The sequence below is a fragment of the Nicotiana tabacum genome, chromosome 23 (genome assembly GCF_000715075.1).
Source record: "Nicotiana tabacum cultivar K326 chromosome 23, ASM71507v2, whole genome shotgun sequence".
NCBI classification, from domain to species: domain Eukaryota; kingdom Viridiplantae; phylum Streptophyta; class Magnoliopsida; order Solanales; family Solanaceae; genus Nicotiana; species Nicotiana tabacum.
The window spans coordinates 44,242,012-44,261,667 of NC_134102.1; the positions used below are offsets into that span (position 1 = coordinate 44,242,012).

Below are 19,656 nucleotides of genomic sequence, written 5' to 3' on the forward strand. Positions count from 1 at the left end.
GGGAGACCGAGCGGGAGATGCGGAGCAGATATCCACACCTATTTGAGACTCCATGTATGTTTCTAGACCCATTCGAGGACGAACGTTTGTTTAAGAAGGGGAGGATGTAACGACTCGACCGGTCATTTTGAGAGTTGTTGCCCCGTTCCCCCATTTATTGCTCATTTTGTACTTTGTAGCTGTTATGTGACTTGTCGGGGTAGTCGGTTCGGGTCTGGAGGGATTTCAGAATGAAATGAGACACTTAGTCTCAATGTTGGAAGCTTAAGTTGAAAAGGTTGACCGGATGTTGACTTATGAGTAAATGATTCCGGAATGGAGTTTTGATTTTTCCGTTAGCTCCGTTGAGTGATTTTGACTTAGGAGCGTGTCCGGATTATGATTTGGAGGCCCATTGTTGAATTAGGCTTGAAATGGCAAAAATTGGATTATTGAAAAAGTTTACCGGGAGTAGACTTTTTGATATTGGGATAAGATTGGAATTTAGGAAGTTGGAGTAGGTCCGTAATGTCAAATATGACTTGTGTGCAAAATTTGGGGCCAATCGGACGTGATTTGATAGGTTTCAACGTCGTTTGTAGAAGTTGAATTTCCTTAGTTTCAATAGGCTTGAATTGGGGTGCGATTCGTATTTTTGAAGTTGTTTGATGTGATTTGAGGGCTCGACTAAATTCGTATGAGATTTTAGGACTGGTTGGTATGTTTGGTTTAGGTCCCGGGGGCCTCGGGTTGATTCCAGATGGTTAACGGATCAAAAGTTGAACTTAAGAAGTTGCTGAAGTTGGGGTATGCTGGTTTAATCGCACCTGCGGAGCTTTGATCGCAGGTGCGAGCTCGAAGGTGCGGGCTCAGATGTGCAGATGCGGAGTTTGGAGGGGTGTGAGCATGTGGTCGCAGGTGCGAAGGATTTTTCGGACCTGTGTGGCCGCAGGTGTGGCGAGAGGGGCGCAGAAGCGGAAGGCGCGTAGGTGCGTTAGGGAGTTTCGCATCTGCGTGACCCTAGATGCGGCACGAGGACCACAGAAGCGGAAGTGGACAGATGAGCTGGGATCGCAGAAGTGACTTGGATGCTCGCAGAAGCGAGCCCGTAAAAGCGGAGTGAGGAACTGCGGGAGCGGATAGGGCCGCAGATGCATGGGTGATGTCGCTTCTGCGATACCGTAGAAGCGGTTAAGTTCCCTCAGAAGCGGAAGTGCTGGGCAGATTATTAAATAAGGGTTCGCGGTTTTGGCCTCATTTCAAACATTTCAAGCTCGGGTTTGGGTGATTCTTGCGAGAATTTTCGAGGGGATTCTTGAGGTTAGTCCTTGTGCTCGTTTTCGATCAATAATATTGCTTTCCCAATGATTTTCCCACCTAGTTGGTGTGTATTTAAGGTGTAAATTAGAAGTTTGAGGCTAGGGATTTGGAGAGTTTGATTTGGGGATTTACGTGACGATTGGGTGTCGGAGTTTGATATATTTGGTATAGTTAGACTCGTGGTTGAATGGGCTTTCGGGTTTTTTTAACTTTTATCGAATTTCGAGAGTTGACTTTTGACTTTTGATTAATATCTTAGCATTTTCTTATAGAGTTGATTCCTTTAGCCCGTATTGATTATATAGAATTATTTATGGCTAGATTAGAGGCATTCGGAGGCCGTTTCGCGAGGCAAGGATATATTGGAGTAGAGATTTGCTCGGATTGAGGTAAGTAACAGTTCTAAATCTGGTTCTGAGGGTATGAAATCACGTATTATATATCTTATGACTGGTTTATAGGTGACGCACATGCTAGGTGACGGGCGTGTGGGCGTGTACCGTAGGAATTGTGACTTGGTCAAATTCCATGGAATTGTATAATTTAAATTCTGTTGTTATCCATATATTCTTTGTGTGTTATAACAAATGAACTGCAAACTATGTTAGAAATCATGGTTAGGCTATGTGCTGGTGTTGTAGGGACCCACAGAGACCGTGTTACATGTTAAATTGCATGCTAAATTGCTATTGTACTCAGTCTCTATTTTACTTCCATATCATATCTCAGTCTCTTTTGTTCCTTGTTGATACATTACATCATTTATGTTTGGGCTGATTCTTCATGATTTCTGGGTGCCCGAGAGACTGGAGAGGTTGGTGATTAAGTTGGGGTCTGAGTGCCGAGCTGTGAGTAATATATCTATATATTTGGATCGGGTTGCACGCCGTAACGAGCCTTATGGTTGTATATATGTGAATCGGTTTGCACGCCGCAACGAGCTTTATGGCTATATCTATTTATGGGATCAGGCTACACGCCGCATCATGTTTCATTGATTTATGCCATAATTGACTTGATATAGCGCTTGGGCTGAAGGAGTCCCTTCGGAGTCTGTACACATCCCCAGTGAGCGTAGGTACCTATTGAGTGCGAGTATCGAGTGCCGAGTGCTGAGCGACTGAGAGGAATGAGTGATTGTGAGGTTGGAGTAAATGGGAGGACTGAGTGACTGTTGCTCTGAGAGGATGTATTTGATTTCATTATTGCTGCACTTATATGTCATACCTCACGGTCTTGAAATTTCTGAAAGATATTATATTCTGCTTCACTTGGACTTGCCATGTGTTAACTGATTTGACTTAAATTGTCGAACTTGAGAGCATGCCTACTTTCCTATGTTGAAATTACTGAAATTGAACCATAATTGTAAAGCTCGTCACTACTTTCAGATCTTTATTTAGTCTTGTTAGTTACTGAGTTGGTTGTACTCACGCTACACCTTGCACTTTGTGTGCAGATCCAGGTGTTTCCGAACACAGTGGGTATTGATTCACTACGCAGTTAACCCTTCGGAGATCTCGAGGTAGCTGCTCGGCATTTTCACAGACCTTGTTTCTCCTTCCTTATCCTTCCACTTATTGTATTTAGTTTCGGACTATTATAGACAGTGTTTTCCAGACTTGTGATGTATAGATGCTCATGTACTCTAGGACACCCCGATGGTTGGGAATTTTCGCGTTGTGTTTTGGGTTTCTATCCCGTTTATTAGAATTTTTATTGTTTAAACTGCTTTAATTCATTTTCTGTTAAAAGTGTTGGAGTTATTTGAAAATGTCAGCTTGCCTAGTACCACGATAGGCGCCATCACGACAGTTTAGGATTTTGGGTCGTGACATTACCTCGTCAAGCAGTTTATCTGCTTGCTAAAAGGAAATGCTTTTGATTGGTATACAGACCTCGAGGCGGGATCTATTGATAGCTTGGATCAACTAGAGCAAGAGGTCCCCATTCGCTTTTATAGCACAAGGGGCACTGTGAGCATGGTGGAACTTACAAATACTTGTCAACGGAAGGGTGAACCAGTTATCGCCTTTATCAATCATTGGATTAATGCAAGCCTTAACTGCAAAGACAGACTTAGTGAAGCTATTCGCATAGAGATCTGCATTCCAAGGCATGCATTGGCGACTGCGCTACATCTTGTAATATATAAAGCCTAGCACATTTGAAGAACTTGCTACTTGTGCCATGGCATGGAGTTGAGCGTGGCCTCTGCTGGAAATGAAAGGTTGTTCATCTATGAGCTTTGCAAAGGGAACAACAAGCAAGAAGTCAGGAAGTGGACCAAGTTTGTACCCAACTATGAAAGCAGAGAAGCTATGAATGTCAACACATCACCTGTGAAGTTCACAATGACGGTGAGCAAGAAGCAGAGTATGAAATCCGCTTCTTTTCAAGATAAGCCAAGTGGAAAGTTGACTCTAAAAGAAATTCAAGAGAAGGAGTACCCATTTCAGGATTTTTATGTGCCAGCAACTTTTGAATAACTCCTCGAGTTAAAGCTCATTGAGCTTCCAGAGATGAAGCGGCGAAATGAAGTTGGAAAAATGAATGAGCCAAATTACTACAAATACCATTGAATTGTGAGCCACCCTCTGGAGAAGTGATTTGTCTTCAAATACAAAGTTATGGACTTGGATCGTGAAAAGAAGATCGTGCTTGAAGATGAGAAAGCAAGCGCAAACCATGTCTCTATCACCTTTGGCTCATTCGGTCCAGATGAATTATATAGTTTCAAAGAAAGTAAAGATGAAGAATTATTGGAGAACAACAAAGCCGAAATTGATCAGCCTGATGATGATGAAGGTTGGACGTTAGTGAGTCATCATAGGCTCCATAAAAGAAGCCTACGAAAAGAATCAATAGAACAACCAACAAGAAAAATGATGGTAAAAAGACCAAGAAAACAGAATCCAATTAAGCATTTGAGGAAAGCAGAAGTGGAAATGCACACCCTCAAAAGCCACGATATCTAGTGACATTAGTGGAGTTCTTGACAAGTTGGTTCTACACGAAAATTTTCCATAACGGTATCGAGGCCTCTTGTTTCAATGCTGATAAAGGAGAAGAGATGAGTAATGACTCACCGTTAGCACCATCTTCAGAAAAGACCATTGAGTCTATTCTTCAGGAAGTTAATGTTTGCAAGGAAAAGGTCAAATTCATGCATGATGACATTCTACTAGGTGATAGTCCTCATAATCGTCCATCATACATGGTTGGCTATATGCGCGATGAAAGGGTAAATCGAATTTTGATTGATGGAGGATCCTCAGTAAACATCTTTCCAATTCACATCGTGAAGGAACTTTGCATTCCCATGGATGAACTCTCAGAAAGCCACTTGAGAAAGATGAAGCAATCCAAGCTTTGTAAGAAGCACATTCTGGGGTATGTGGATCACATTAGTTTGGACCAAAGCTTCACTTCCATATAAAAAAAGATGGGATATTATTGGCCAACAATGGTAAAAGATTGCTTGGACTATGCTCGAAGATGCAAGGCTTGCCAGTTCCACGCAAATTTTATTCATCATCCTCCTGAATTGCTACATCCGACTGTTGCATCGTGGCCATTCGATGCTTGGGGATTGGATGTTGTTTGACCACTACCAAAATCTTCTGGCGGACATTTGTATATCTTGGCCGCAACCAATTACTTCTCAAAATGGACGGAAGCTGTTGCTCTCAAGGAAGTAAAGAAGGAGAATGTTGCAAACTTCATCCGAGTAAATATCATCTATTGCTTTGGCATTCCTCGTTACATAATAATGGATAATGACAAGTCATTCAACAATAGGTTGATGAACAAAATTTGTGGTCTCTTTGGCTTCAAGCAACGTAACTCTTCTATGTACAATGACGCCGCCAATGGCCTAGATGAGACATTCAATAAGACTCTATGCAACTTGTTGAAGAAGGTCTTCTCCAAATCCAAACTAGATTGGCATGACCGTATGGAAGAAGCTCTGTAGGCGTATAGAATAACTCACTGCACACCAACACAAGAAACCCCTTATTCACTTGTCTATAGAGTCGAAGCCGTTTTGCCCCTCGAGCGTTAAATACCTTCATTATGATTAGATATTCAAGAAGGGATCACTGATGAATAAAATGCTCAACTTCGACTAGAAGAGCTAGAGGCTGGAAGCTCAACACAGCCTTGAATGTTATCAAGCTCGATTGTCTCGCGCCTTCAATAAAAGAGTTCGCCCAAGATCCCTTCAAGTAGGAGATCAAGTCCTTTCCATAGGAAGATCCATTATTACTTCCTATAAACATGTAGGGAAGTTCACTTCAAAATGAGATGGGCCATATGTCGTACAAAAAGTTTATTCAAGTGGAGCTTACAAGTTGGTTGATGCATATGGCATGAGAATCGGCCCTATCAATGGCAAGTTTTTGAAGAAGTATTATCCTTGAAGTTGCAACGCTCCTTAACGCAAGATCATAAATTGTATATTACTCCTGGCTCGCAGGAGTATAAACTATGTATGACCAAAAAAAAGAGGTCCGCTAGGTTGAAAACCTCAAAAGAGACGACGTAGAAAAAAGTTAGGATGTTAAAAAAAATTACCCATTCTGAACTACGGTATGAATTGATACTCTTCAGCGAGGTATATAGGCATCTTAGAGTTTCATTCTAAGTTCAGTCGTATGAGTTTAAAAATATGTATCACCCCTAGCATTGTACAAGTGAAGTACGCCGGAATAAAATCTGCTTGTTGGCACCTAAACATGGGACCTTTACCTTATCAAAAGTTTGATGGTTCAATGTGGGCAAGTTTATAGGCTCGATAGTAGATTAGTATCTCTGAGGAGATGGTTAAAATCATTTAGAAGGAGGTAAAATCTTAAAGTTGAAGTTTTAAGTCCCCCGTCATTCAAGTGGAAGTCTTCAAACGTTCGTCATGTACAGAATCCGAACCCGTAAAATTCATCAAGTCTCCAAATAAAATGTTTCTTCATTTAAAGGTGCTTCTATATCAAGGTATCACCTTTTTGGACAAAGACGCTCAAAGCTGAAAATCCCAACGAGGCTAAATGCGAAGGTAAAATATAAAATATTACCTAGAACTATCCTAGAGGAAGTTGATATTAAATTTTGGATATGTCTTAAATTTTGAAGTCTAGTTTTCGATAAATCAAACGGTTCTTACTTTTGACATTTCTCCTCAAGATATGATTTTTTTGTGAAGCTGCGCAAATCTAAAATTGCCAACGTGGTGGAATCTAAAGTTGGTTTCAAAATATCATCTGTAGCGATTCTGAAGTTGTTTGATTGGGAATTTTGGATATATCTTAGATTTTGAAGTCTAGTTTTCAAAAACTCAAACGGTTCAGAATTTTGACATTTCTACTCCAAGTTATGAATTGTTTGGTCAGACTGCACAAAGCTGAAATTGTCAACATGGTAGAATCTAAAGTTGGTTTCAAAATATTATCTGAGATGATTCTGAAGGTGTTCAATTTCAAATTTCAGATATGTCATAAATTTTGAAGTTTAATTTTCGAGAAATTAAATGGTTCATGATTTCAACATTCTTACATTTAGATATGAATTTTTTACCACAAAGATGCAAAGCTGACGAGCAATATTGCATTCAAAGGAAGCAAATTGAAGAGTGAAAATTCAAATCTAGAGAACCTCTAGATGTCAACAACAACAATGTTTAAAAGAAAGTCAAAGCCTACTACATTGGCGTCAATATACCAGAATAAGAAAGCACTTGCTGATGTTAAACTATGAAACAAATAGTAAAAATATCCATGAGAATGTGCAATATAAACCAAAACAAAAGAAGATTTTCCGCTAATCAATTAAATGCAAAAAAAAAATGCAAATAAAATACTTCATATAGGCTAATCTAAACATAACTTGTAATTGACCAAGTCTTGAAGGGTAGCCTCTAAGTATTTCTTCCTCTTCTCCACGTCGGCCAAATCATCAGTAATCACCAAGGAAGCATCAGAACATCTACGGTACTTCTCTTCAGTAGATGAGACTCTAGATTCAATCTCTTCAACCTTTTTCTTGGCAGCATCTCGGAGAGCTCTTAACTGCTTCACCTTCTCCTTGGCCTCTTTGAGAGATTGACTGGTGGTAGATAGTTCCTCGACCTTCTCTCCTTTCTCAGTCAAGAAAAGATCAAGATCTTCCTTGGCTTTTAAAAATGACTCTAATTTTTTAACTTCCACGACCTTATCGGAAAGAATTGACAGTGCCTGGTTATACGAAGTGGGAAGCTCAAAGAAAGATTTCAATAGGTTCTTCAAAGGGAAAATATCCACACCCTTTCCATACATCTCCTCGAGAATCACTTGGACCTCATATGCAATAGAATAAACACGGTCTGCAGTAAGGTCGGAGAGTTTAGCATGAATTTAAGTCCAAGCATCCAAGATGAAATTCTTGTGAAGTGTCAAGACAACCTTTCTTTCATCAAAGATAGACATTATTGGTGTTGGTCGTTCGTGAAAATTAGACCCGAATTTTGCTTTAGCTCCACTATGAGGATTGGAAGTCGCCTCTAGCTCAGACTTAGATCGGAAGTAATTTCCTTGAGTCTGGCTCTGCCATAGATTCACTACTACCTTGTGGCTTGCTTTGGAGTGACACTATCGATATGTTGACATTGTTTGGCTACAAAAAAAAAAAAGATAAACAGTTAGTGCAGTCACTCGAGTATCATGGGTTGACAAGAAAGTTCAAATTATTACCTCTTTAATGGTTGTCAAAGTTCTTAAAGCACTAACATCGTCATCAGGAATCTCTACCACATGCAAATTACTGTCTCTTGGCTTATCCGAATATGGTTTCACTTTCCTCCAAAAACGTCTCCACGACTGCTACTGCTTTTGTCTTAGATGGTTGTTTGTTAGAAGCTTGATGAGTTTGAGCATGCGTCTTGTCTTTTTGAACTTCTTCACATGGAGTTTCCTTTCTTTTATGTGGCACAACCACTGTGGATTTCATGGGAGGAGGCTTGTCTTTCTTGCAATGCTCTTGAAGTGTGTCGGCGTGATGGCAATTAGCCCAATAAAAGTCACCAAGGATTCCAAATGATCTTCAAGAAATGTCTACAGGTACATTTAAGTTCTAAAAGTTTTCTAAAATATTATAATGCAAGTTGTTCAATCATATTTTGACATTTAAAATGGAGTTAGTAACTTGTCTCCATCCACCTCGAACAACTTGTGTATTTATAAATTTTGCCTCCCTATTTGTAAATTAGCGTGTTTATCTTATTCAATTTTCCTCATCTAAAAATATTAAACGTTGGAAGGAGGGAGTTTTTTGTGTCAAGAATTTGTTTTCCAGGTTTAATATAATTCTTTTGCTGCTCATTTAATAAGTAGCTATTCCTGATTGTTAATTGGCTAGCTCGTTCAATCACCTTACATTTGTAGTGTACCTGGACCATCTAATTTGATGCTTTAAAAGATATAGAACTCAAAAAATAAAAACAAAAAAAATAAAACCACTTGAGCACTAAGATAAAATAAATACATAGTAGCTTGTGTTATAAGAAAAACCAAATTATGGTGGATGTCTACTCTTCCTCCATGATTTTCTCAAATGCTTAATGACATATTCAATGACATATTTCTATGCTTAATGACATATTCAATGACATATTTTTCTTCACTTTTCATGCCCATATAAAGGCTTTGTAATAGATAAAAAAATATACACAATTGAAGAAGAAAATCTCTTCTTTCTCTCTATCTCCATTTCTTGTTCATGTTTTACTAAATTGCTTTTATTTCATAACAACATGTCTTGTTCATGTTTTACTAAGTTGCTTTTATTTTATAACACGTTATCAGCACGAATTGCTCATTTCATGATCTTCTACGTCAAGACTATGTAAATTATAAGCAGGCAATGAGATCAAGTACAATAAAAAATATCTTGGATGATAATACAAAGATAAGTTTTACATCCATCTAAACCCATTCATACTTTCATCTCTTTGCATTAACTTTATGTGCAGTATTTACTAAAAATATTTTTTTCAATTGTATCATGTGAAATAAAGAACTGAAAAGGTATGTCTTTATTTGCTACATCTCTTATAGGACAAAGATAATATTCCAACGTATATATATGTTCTGACCTTTTACATACTATGATAGATAATTATTAAGGTAATTTAGTAATAATATTTTTACCATAATATGATGTATTTCATTGAAAACAAAATTGGCATATATCCTAGTGAAATACATCGTGTTATGCCAACGCATTATCTATCAATGCATTATGGTCTAACATGCCTTTATATGGGTAAAGCATTGGGTTTGAGTCCTAATGCACTATATTGATAATAATAATAATAATAACTAAAGAAAAAATAATGTAATTTTCATGAAAAAGCATGAAGCTTGTCCCACTTGATTTGCTCCATTATTGAAGTGAATGTGATAGCAGTGCATGATAAGTCTAAATAAAGATAAAGTGGTTGACCAATGAATGCGGGCGTGCGAAAGGCCAAAATAATAATAGTTATCACTATGGTAATTATAAAAAGGGAGAAATTCTTTGAAGAGAATGTGACTTGTGATAAATATTGAGATTGCATACTCATTCCTGAAAGTGAATGTGAAAATATATATATGATAAAGATTATGCATAATAATGTACTTGTGCATAGTTGGATAAATACTACAACTCACCTCTAAGGGAGGTTTGAGACAAAGAAAGATAATGAATATTATTGTGTAGTTACATGAATATATCATTGGTCGCATGCATCTGATACGCCAAAAAATATTTTGCCATGCCTTATGAAAGTTATTAAAAGCAAAATTAAAGCAAGAAATTATTTTGCTTGTGATGATTTTGAACATGACAATTATTATGATATGATTCTCTTTGTGAAGGAGACATTCATTATATGGATGGTGTGACAAAAGATCTTGTAGTACAAAAGCAGTTAAGAGTTCTGAAAGAACTAATTTGTTACTACCCGGATGAATGAAATTATTCATGACATTAATATTGTAGTAAGTATCAAAAGAAATATTTTGATTTATAAATATATTAGCCAAAGTGGTTGGCATATTGAGACTATAAATGTAAAAGAAGATTGAATATCTTTATATTACTATAATCATACCGGGTAAATATGAAAGGTTACCTGACTTTTCTTCTATTTGTACTACACAAGTATAAGCATGATGATGCAATCAGAAGCCACAAGTAAACTAGAGGTTTACTGAAATAAATATTAGTTGGCATGACCGGTTGACCATCTCGCTTCAATTATGATGCGAAAAAATTAATTGAGAATTATATTGGCATATATTGAAGAAATATAAGATTCTTCAAGAATTTTCTTATGCTGCTTATTCTCATGATATACCAGTTAAGGTTGGGATTGAATCCTTTGATTTCTGGAACGAATAAAAGGTGATAAATATATGGGCCTAGTCACCTTTCATGTGGACTATTTACTATTATATAATTTTAATAGATGCATCTATTATATGGTCACATGTGCATTTGTTATCAACTTGTAGTTTGGTTTTTGCAAGATTGATTGATCAAATTATTAGAGCACAGTTTCAGAATATAAATTATGATGATTTATCTTGATAATACTGGTTTAAATCCAAGTTGGTTTAGCAGAAATTGTATGCCTCTAATTATATTTAAACCATTGGTTATGAGAACAAAATTGCCAAAATAAAATTTGGTATGTGATGTATTATTTAATATACAACAATACTTGTACGCATCTAGCCAAGTTATGATAAGTTCTCCCTATCACAATCGGTTCAGGGACAGGAACCAAATAATTTCCATCTAGAAATATGAATGTACTATATGATTTAATTATTCCATCACAATGCACAAAGATGGATCCCCAAATAAGGCTAGGGATATGTGTTGGTGATCTCAACAATAGGGGGAGAAAATGGGAAGCTGAAAAAGTAATGCATGTAATGAATTATTACGAGTACATCGAGATCCTCGTACGAGAAAATATGAACTTGAAGTTCAAGTGATAATTCATTTGCAAAATATTACCAGGCGTATTTGCTGATCCAAAGCTAAATGTCATATTCAGATGCTAATGCTCCAAATAAAATAAAGTTCATAATGAATAGAGTCCATGGCATGCATAAAGCATAATAGACTAATCGGTTCCAAAGATAAAACTCCTTGAAGAAGGAGATGAGCAAATGTTCAAGATGGTCATAATAAGGAGGCAAGTGCTCTAGAAGAGTACCACGATATAACACTGCATAAGACCTCATGGGAGAGGCTCAGGTACCTGAAAATAATAAGATAAAGAGATCTCAATAAGTTATGTCTTTATTGGGTAATAGTAGAACCGTTATAAAATGATCGTCGACGATATTGTTAATATAATGTAGCGCTCAATATTATTAATATTGACGAGGATCTTGAGCTCAAATCTGTCATGAAATTTGGACAGATAAATGATTGGCCAAATGAAAAATACGTAATAAAAATTGATTTTATCTGAAAAATATGAAGTTGGACGAGTAGTCCCAACACCTGAAAGTATAAAGCAGTGGAGGTATAAATGTGTTCTTGTGCGGAAAAAAAAGGTCAAGTCGATAGACATAAAGATGACTCGTGTCACAAGAAGATTTATAAATATCCTGGCATTGATTATATAGAGACATGTTCTCTTGTGGTGGATGTCGCCATTTCAGGTTTTAATCTGGCAATACAAGAAAAACGTGATATGCGTATAATGGAAATCATTGAAGGATTTAAATTGTTCTGAAGCATATTAAGGTTTCCAAGAAATTTATTAAATAAAGCTTCAAAAATCCTTATACGGATTGAAACAATCAGGGCGCATGTGGTATAATCGCCTGAGTGAGTACCTGTTGAAAGAAGGGTACAAGAATGATTTAATTTGTCCTTGTGTCTTTATAAAAAGATCTGAATCTAAATTTATTATAATCACCGTGTATGTTGATGATTTAAATATCATTGGAACTCCTAGGGAGCTTCCTAAAGCAGTAGAGCTTCCTAAAGTAGTAGACTATCTAAAGAAAGAATTTGTAATGAAATCTTGGAAAGACAAAATTTTGTCTTGGTCTACAAATTGAGTATATGAAAGATGGAATTTTTGTCCATCAATCAACATACACTAAAATAATTTTAAAGCGATTTTATATGGATAAAGCACATCCATTCCGACCTCATGAAAATAATGAAGAGCTTCTTGGTCCCGACGTACCATATCTTAGTGCAATTGGTGCACTAATGTATCTTTCTAACATTACAAGGTCTGACATAACTTTTTCAGTTAATGTCTTAACAAGATATAGCTCTGCTCCTACAAGGAGACATTGGAATGGAATCAAACACATATTGCGGTATCTAAAAGGGACTACCGATATGAGATTATTTTATGGAAATAATTGCAGTCCTGATCTTGTTAGTTATGCCGATGCTGGGTATTTATATGACTCACAAAAGGTTCGATCTCAAACAGGCTATATGTTTACATATGGAGGCACTGTCATATCTTGGCGGTCGACTAAGCAATCAATCGTGGCTACTTCATCTAATCATGCTGAGATAATTGCTATTCATGAAGCAAGTCGAGAATGTGTATGGTTGAGGTCTATAATACACCTTATTCGAGACAAATGTGATTTGAAGTATGACAAACTACCCATAATTTTGTATGAAGACAATACAGCATGCATAGCCCAGTTGAAGGGAGGATTCATAAAAGGGGATATGACAAAGCATATTTCACCAAAGTTATTTTTCACACATGATCTTCAAAAGAATGGTGATATCAATGTGCAATAGATCCGTTCAAGTGATAATATGGCTGATTTTTTCACCAAATCTCTACCGACGTCAACCTTCAAGAAACTAGTGTACAAGATTGGGATACGAAGGTTCAAGGATGTTAATTGATACTCTCATCAGGGGGAGTTAATACGCGTTGTACTCTTTTTTCCGTACAAGGTTTTGTCCCACTGGATTTTCCTTGCAAGGTTTTTAACGAGGCAACCAAAAGCCGTATTTCTAAACATGTGTACTCTTTTTCCTTCACTAGGATTTTTTTCCCATTGGGTTTTTTCCTAATAAGGTTTTAACGAGGCACATTATCTATGGACATCCAAGGGGGAGTGTTATAAGAAAAATCAAATTATGGTGGATATCTACTCTTCCTCCATGATCTTCTCAAATGCTTAATGACATATTCAATGACATATTTCTATACTTAATGACATATTCAATGACATATTTTTCTTCAGTTTTCATGCCTATATAAAGGCCTTGTAATAGATAGAAAAATATACACAATTGAAGAAGAAAATCTCTTCTTTCTCTCTATCTCCATTTCTTGTTCATGTTTTACTAAATTGTTTTTATTTCATAACAACATGTCTTGTTCATATTTCACTAAGTTAGCTTTTAATTTATAACAGCTTGCAACTTTTCAAAGTTTTAGCATTTCACACTTGTTATTATTTACAGGGAATGAAAATAAATCCCAAATTCACACCAAGATGGAACAAATTAAATAGAAAATACCTAAAAGCTCCCAATAATCTACAGAGAGTCTTAGAATAACTTAAAAGAATTTGAAGACTTGACCGGTTTCAAGTCACTGGAGGTCGGAGATGGTTCACCGCCGGCAGGTAAGTCGGCGAGGGCGGCCGCCATCCGGCGAATGCTGACGGAACGAGCAGTTCTGAAGCTGTAGGATCTTTTGGTCTTTGAAAATATGTTGGACGACTTAGATAAAATCAAATAAACTAGAGCTTGAACTAGAACAAATAGAACCAACTTTAATCAACATGCTACTATCAATCTCCATATTTTTTTTTTCTTCTTTGTGGGAAGGTTCTTGAAAAAATATATGAATTGGAAAGAGGGAAATTTAATAAATCAGAAGTGAAAGGAAAGATATGTTGAGGTAAAAGGGCATGCAGAAGGCGTATTTATATAGAGTTAGCCGACCTCTTTGACTTGGCTTTACCATTGACATTTAGTATTTAGAGAGGAAGCATCTCAAGAAAAAGGGTTGCATGGAAATTTCTATGCTAGCTATGAATTCAACTCGTGCCACGTGTGTTCTAGAGGTTAATTTACGTACTTCTCATGATTATTGACATTTCCAAGTAACGCATTTTGATTAATCTCATTAGATTCAACAAAGGAAAATAGAATCTTGAAAAAAGGAAAATAGAATTTTAAAACTTGTGATTAAACTAAGAGCCCGTTGGGATATAAGAAAATTTTTTTTTTTAAATTTTTTTTTGAAAATAATATTTAGTTATTAAAATCTTATAATTTTTCCAATCTCACTTAAAAATGCATTTTCAAATTTAAAAAATTGGTGAGAAATATTTTTTCAATTGAAAATGAGAAGGTTGCTAGTGTTTAGTTGCAAAATATGTTAAAAGATAGGACATCCAAATATGTTGCAAAAATTATAACCAAACACAACTTCATCTTCAATTCAAATTTTACGGAAATATCAAATTTGAAAAAAAAAAATGGAATTCATGTCCAAACGCCTACTAAGTCATGAATATTTTATGGCTATAATTAATCTAATTAAGGGAAAACAGATAAATGCAAATTTGAATTATTTTTAAATATAGAAATGTTGTTAAGTATTTTTCCTAATTTTGTTAACATATTTGATTTTCCTAATCCTTGATGGAAGGACAATATATTTACCATAAATTGTTTTACCTTTTACAAAAAAAAATATAATTCTTCCATATTTGGTTAGTTCTTTTTCTTGGAGGAAAATATTTTGGACTTCTATAAATTGAGGATCCTTCTAATTTAGTAGAATCCACAATATAGCCTTAATAAGGCGTTTGAGAGTCTTTTTATGGGGAAAATTTATGAGACAAGTGTTAGCATGCCATTTGTGTTTGCCTCTTTGTGAGGTTGCTCTCTCGATATTTTGTACTCTCTTTTATATAATGGATTGCTTATCTCCATCTATGGACGTAGGTCAATTGGCTGAACCACGTTAAATATTTGTGTCTCTTTTGGTATATATCTCTCTTAATGTCTGATTTATCATCGTTTAAGATTTATTTTATTAACTTTCGCATAACATTTGATTATTTCGATTGTAACAAATTTGCCATTCTTTTTTAACATACTAAAAAGAAAAGTGTGACATACACCTCAAAACAGCGGAGTACTATTTTTTAAATAAAATTCCTTATGAGATAACATAGATGAATGATTCTTGGTTCTGTTTCAGACGTTCAGTCAGATTGAATAACAATAAACTGACTGGAACACTGGCACCATGGAATAAGCAAGTATAATAATCCTTTACCAGCATACAAGATACTTGACATAAAATATACAACTTTCGTTAATGATTAAATATGTTACTACTATTTAGTTTACATGGCTTTTTCAGACCAAAAGAAATAATAAGAAAAGGCTATCTCTCCTTTTGGGCGGTTTGACCTAAGTTGGACCACGTAGTACTTATTCTACCAATGTTTATCAAAATCAATCTCTAAAAAGACTGAAACTCTTGTACAAAAAATAAATAATAAAAGTGGTTGAAGGACACGAACTCTAAAGAAAAAAAAAAAAATAGAAGTAATTTGGGCGAAATGCATTTACTTGACCGTCAAGATCAATCATAGGAAGGTCCTAGTGATAAATACGCACCATCTTACGTGTTGCAGAATGCAGACGCAGCATTTATCACGTGTCTTTATCCATAATCAAAACGACAAAACCGTCCCACCAACGAGTGAATAAAAATAAAACTTTTATTTCACGACCTAAAGGAAAGAGTCGTGTTTTATACTAGTCAATGACAGAATAGATTCCTTATTAGCGGCGGAGATCGGATTTTTGCTAAAAGAATTTATAAAAAAAAGTTAAAAAATTAAAAAAAATTGTATTTAGTAGAAATTGAACCAATGATCTCACAATGATTTTGAACTCCCTTAACCACTAAGTTATGCTTTGGGTTATCTCAATGTTATTCAAAACATAATATATAGATGTAAAAATTAAATTTTACCTTATATATATAGTGTAATTTTTCCGGCGAAGGGTTCGGGTGAACCCCCTTCCGCCCCGTTCCTATAACTATTTTGGAAATATCTAAATCAACTAATAACACCTTAATTATTTCACCGGGCACATGTTACCTCCCATCAACGTAGTTATCGAATAATTTATTCATCAATAATAGATGGAAAAAGACCAAGTTATGTTTTCTGTCCTCTGAAATAAAACTTCTCACGAATTTCATACCATCCCATGGAATGTCTTAGAGAACCAAACGTCATACTAAAGTTCTCTTGTAAGTACAAACAAACACATACAAAACCCAGCACGTAATGCGAATTCCTCAAACCCTTACCAGACAAGTCCACTGTAACATAATAGAAAGCTAAAGTTGTAGGGTTGCGGTCAGAATGCAACGTAGTACATTGATAAAATGATGACCAAATGCCTGTTCAAGAGTTTTAAAATGAGAGAACCCTCACTTTCAACCCAACATCGTTGTCAAGCTAAGTAATCACCACTATAGTTAAATAGCACCACCAACTTTTCTAGAAAGAGTAAAGCAAATTATAGTTCAACCAAAATTTGTGAATGTTATTAATTCTTGTAGTTGTACATGTATCACAACAAGTACAACTTTGACAAGCAACACATAATATTGCTATAACAAAATGAGGCTTTTGTCACTATCTATTTTGATTATTGAGCTCAAGCATGGTTATCCATCACAGATTTATAATTTTCCACACGATATATATCAGAAATTATTCTCTCGGATGTTCCTAATTAGTAAGTAACAACTACACAGTACCTGCAAAAGGAAATATAAAGGCCAAATAATTTAGTATAATAAAAAAATATAGTGCATCACTGTTTTAGATATCTCGGGCATGCGTTTCAGCTAAAAACAAAAAATCACTTAAAAGATCAAAACAAATTCAAGCAAACAGAACCCAATAAAGTCTTCCATATTTGATTTTTCAGAGTCCCAACTAGCCCATAAAATCCCTTCCTAAAACATGATGTCATTAGATGGTAACTCGGGCAAAAGCCTAAAAGGTTCAAAACCCTTCAAATGATCATATGCTATACATGTAAACAATGCAGAATACTGCTGCCCTTGTTTCAATTTATGTGAACCTATTTCTTTTTTGGTCCGTACCAAAAATAATGACCCCTTTTTAAATTTGGAAAGAATTTAGCTTAAACTTCTAATTCTACCCTTAATGAGAAGCTTTTATAACTTTACAACTACCCTGGATCTCCTTTTGACTTGTTTAGGACCGCAAATTTCAAAAATCTTCATATTTCTCAAACTCCGTGCCCAGTCAAACAAGTTCACATAAATTGGAACGGAGAGAGTACTAAATAACAATATTCTCTTCAATTTTCTTTGTCTTTTCCTTTATATCTTTAGGTAGTAAAAAAGCAGTAATATTCTATTCTTTGCTTTAACCCATCAATCTTAAAAGGCTTGGTTATGTAACACTAGTATGAATTGTATGGGGTAAAATATGTTCATATTAAATACTCACGTAATAGAGCGACACGCGAAATTGGAGACAGATGAAAAGCGAGACAGGTAGAAATCAAGTCCGAGGGCAGCAATCTCGGTAACCCCCAAAGGGAATGTTGCTTATGAATGCCTGTCATTCGATAGCATTCAATGAAGAATATTTTACAGTATTAAATACATAGTCCGTTATAGAGAATATGGTATTCATAGCCTGTCGTTACACATTCTTCGATGGCCTTCATAATTGTCATTTAAGAGGGGTTTCACAGCCGAAATAATAGATCGTTGCAAGACAAGGAGGTATCGGGCCCCCGGGACTCTACCTACCCCAGGCTGTTAAAATACAATTTCAATGTCACTGTAGTTGAAATAGTGTCGGCTATGAGGAACATTAAGGAATCACGATTCTCGAGGCCAATATGATCTGACCCCAATCAGAAGAATCCTAATCTATGGTGCGAGTACCATGGGACCAACGGCCACCGGACTGGGGACTGCCCACATCTACACGAGGAGGTGGCGACATTGCTAAATAACGATCATCTCAGAGAATTTTTAAGTGACCGGGCTAAGAACAACTACGGTCGCAATCGGGATAACGCGGAACCCTCGAAAGCAGGAGAAGATCCTCCTCGTCTGACGATCAACATGATTTTTGGGGGGAACGAGATTAATAGTGTAACCTTTACGGCAGCAAAAAAAGTCGAAGGTGTCGGTGACCCATAGTAAGAGACTCCAGGAAGTCACTGAGGACGACATTACCTTTACGGAGGAAGGCGCGGATGGACTCCTACTACCGCATAACGATGCCATGGTAATTTCTCTTAATGTTTTAGATTTTAAATTTAAACGTGTTTTGGTGGACCCAGGGAGTTCAGCCAAAATTATCCAATGGAGAGTGTTGGAACAAGCCAAGCTAATCAGAAGCATTATTCAGGCCACAAATCTCCTCGACGGGTTCAATTTAGCAAGCGTAACAACCTGAGGGGAAATCCCGCTGCCCACGAATGCCGAAGGGGTAATGAAGAAGACCCTTTTTGAAGTAGTAGACGGAGATATGGGTTATAATATCATTCTTGGAAGACCATGGCTGCATGAGATGAAGGCTGTGCTGTCGACATACCATCAACTTCTGAAATTCCCAACTCTATAGGGAATTAAAAAATAAGATGAGATCAACTGGCAATAAGGGAGATGAACGCGATCTCAGTTTTCAGTAGCAAAGGGAAGGAGCATGCGGCATAGCAATTATAGGAACCGGCGTCTGCTCCCGAGTTGAATGAATTCAACAGGGTTGAGGAGTCGTCAGAATCCTATCAGGTACCAAGATACTCCTAGGTGCCAGAAGAGACAGACGCAACCAAATCCACAGTAGAAGAACTCGAGCAAGTCGCATTGTTCGAGAAATTCTTGAAGAAAAAGTTCCACTTGGGGATAGCACTAAACCCTGAGCTCAGGTTAGGATTTATTGAATTTCTTAAATTTAACGCTGACTGTTTTGTGTGGTCGCATGCGGATATGACCGGTATTCCGCCAGAAGTGGCCGTGCACAAGTTAAGCTTGGATCCTAACATCCCTTCGATAAGGCAGAAGAAACTCCCTATTGCCGAGGTCAGAAATAAATTTATCAAAGAAGAGGTAACTCGATTGCTTGATATCGGTTCAATCCGGGAGGTAATGTATCCTGACTGGCTAGCTAAAGTAGTAGTAGTGCCAAAGAAGAATAACAAATTTCTTATGTGCGTAGATTATAAGGATTTAAATAAGGTGTGACCAAAAGACTCATTCTATTTGCCAAACATTAATCAAATGATTGA

The 19,656-nt window shown here is 36.4% G+C and overlaps 1 long non-coding RNA gene across 1 annotated transcript; it reads right to left on the reverse strand.

Moving 5' to 3' along the window:
- Nucleotides 1-6,886: 6,886 nt before the first annotated feature.
- LOC107775803 (uncharacterized) lies at nt 6,887-14,262 on the reverse strand. Its single transcript, XR_012706041.1, has 3 exons — nt 13,849-14,262; nt 8,022-11,584; nt 6,887-7,944 (listed from the first exon to the last, which is right to left on the reverse strand). It is a non-coding gene; the product is annotated as an uncharacterized LOC107775803 (long non-coding RNA).
- Nucleotides 14,263-19,656: the final 5,394 nt, after the last annotated feature.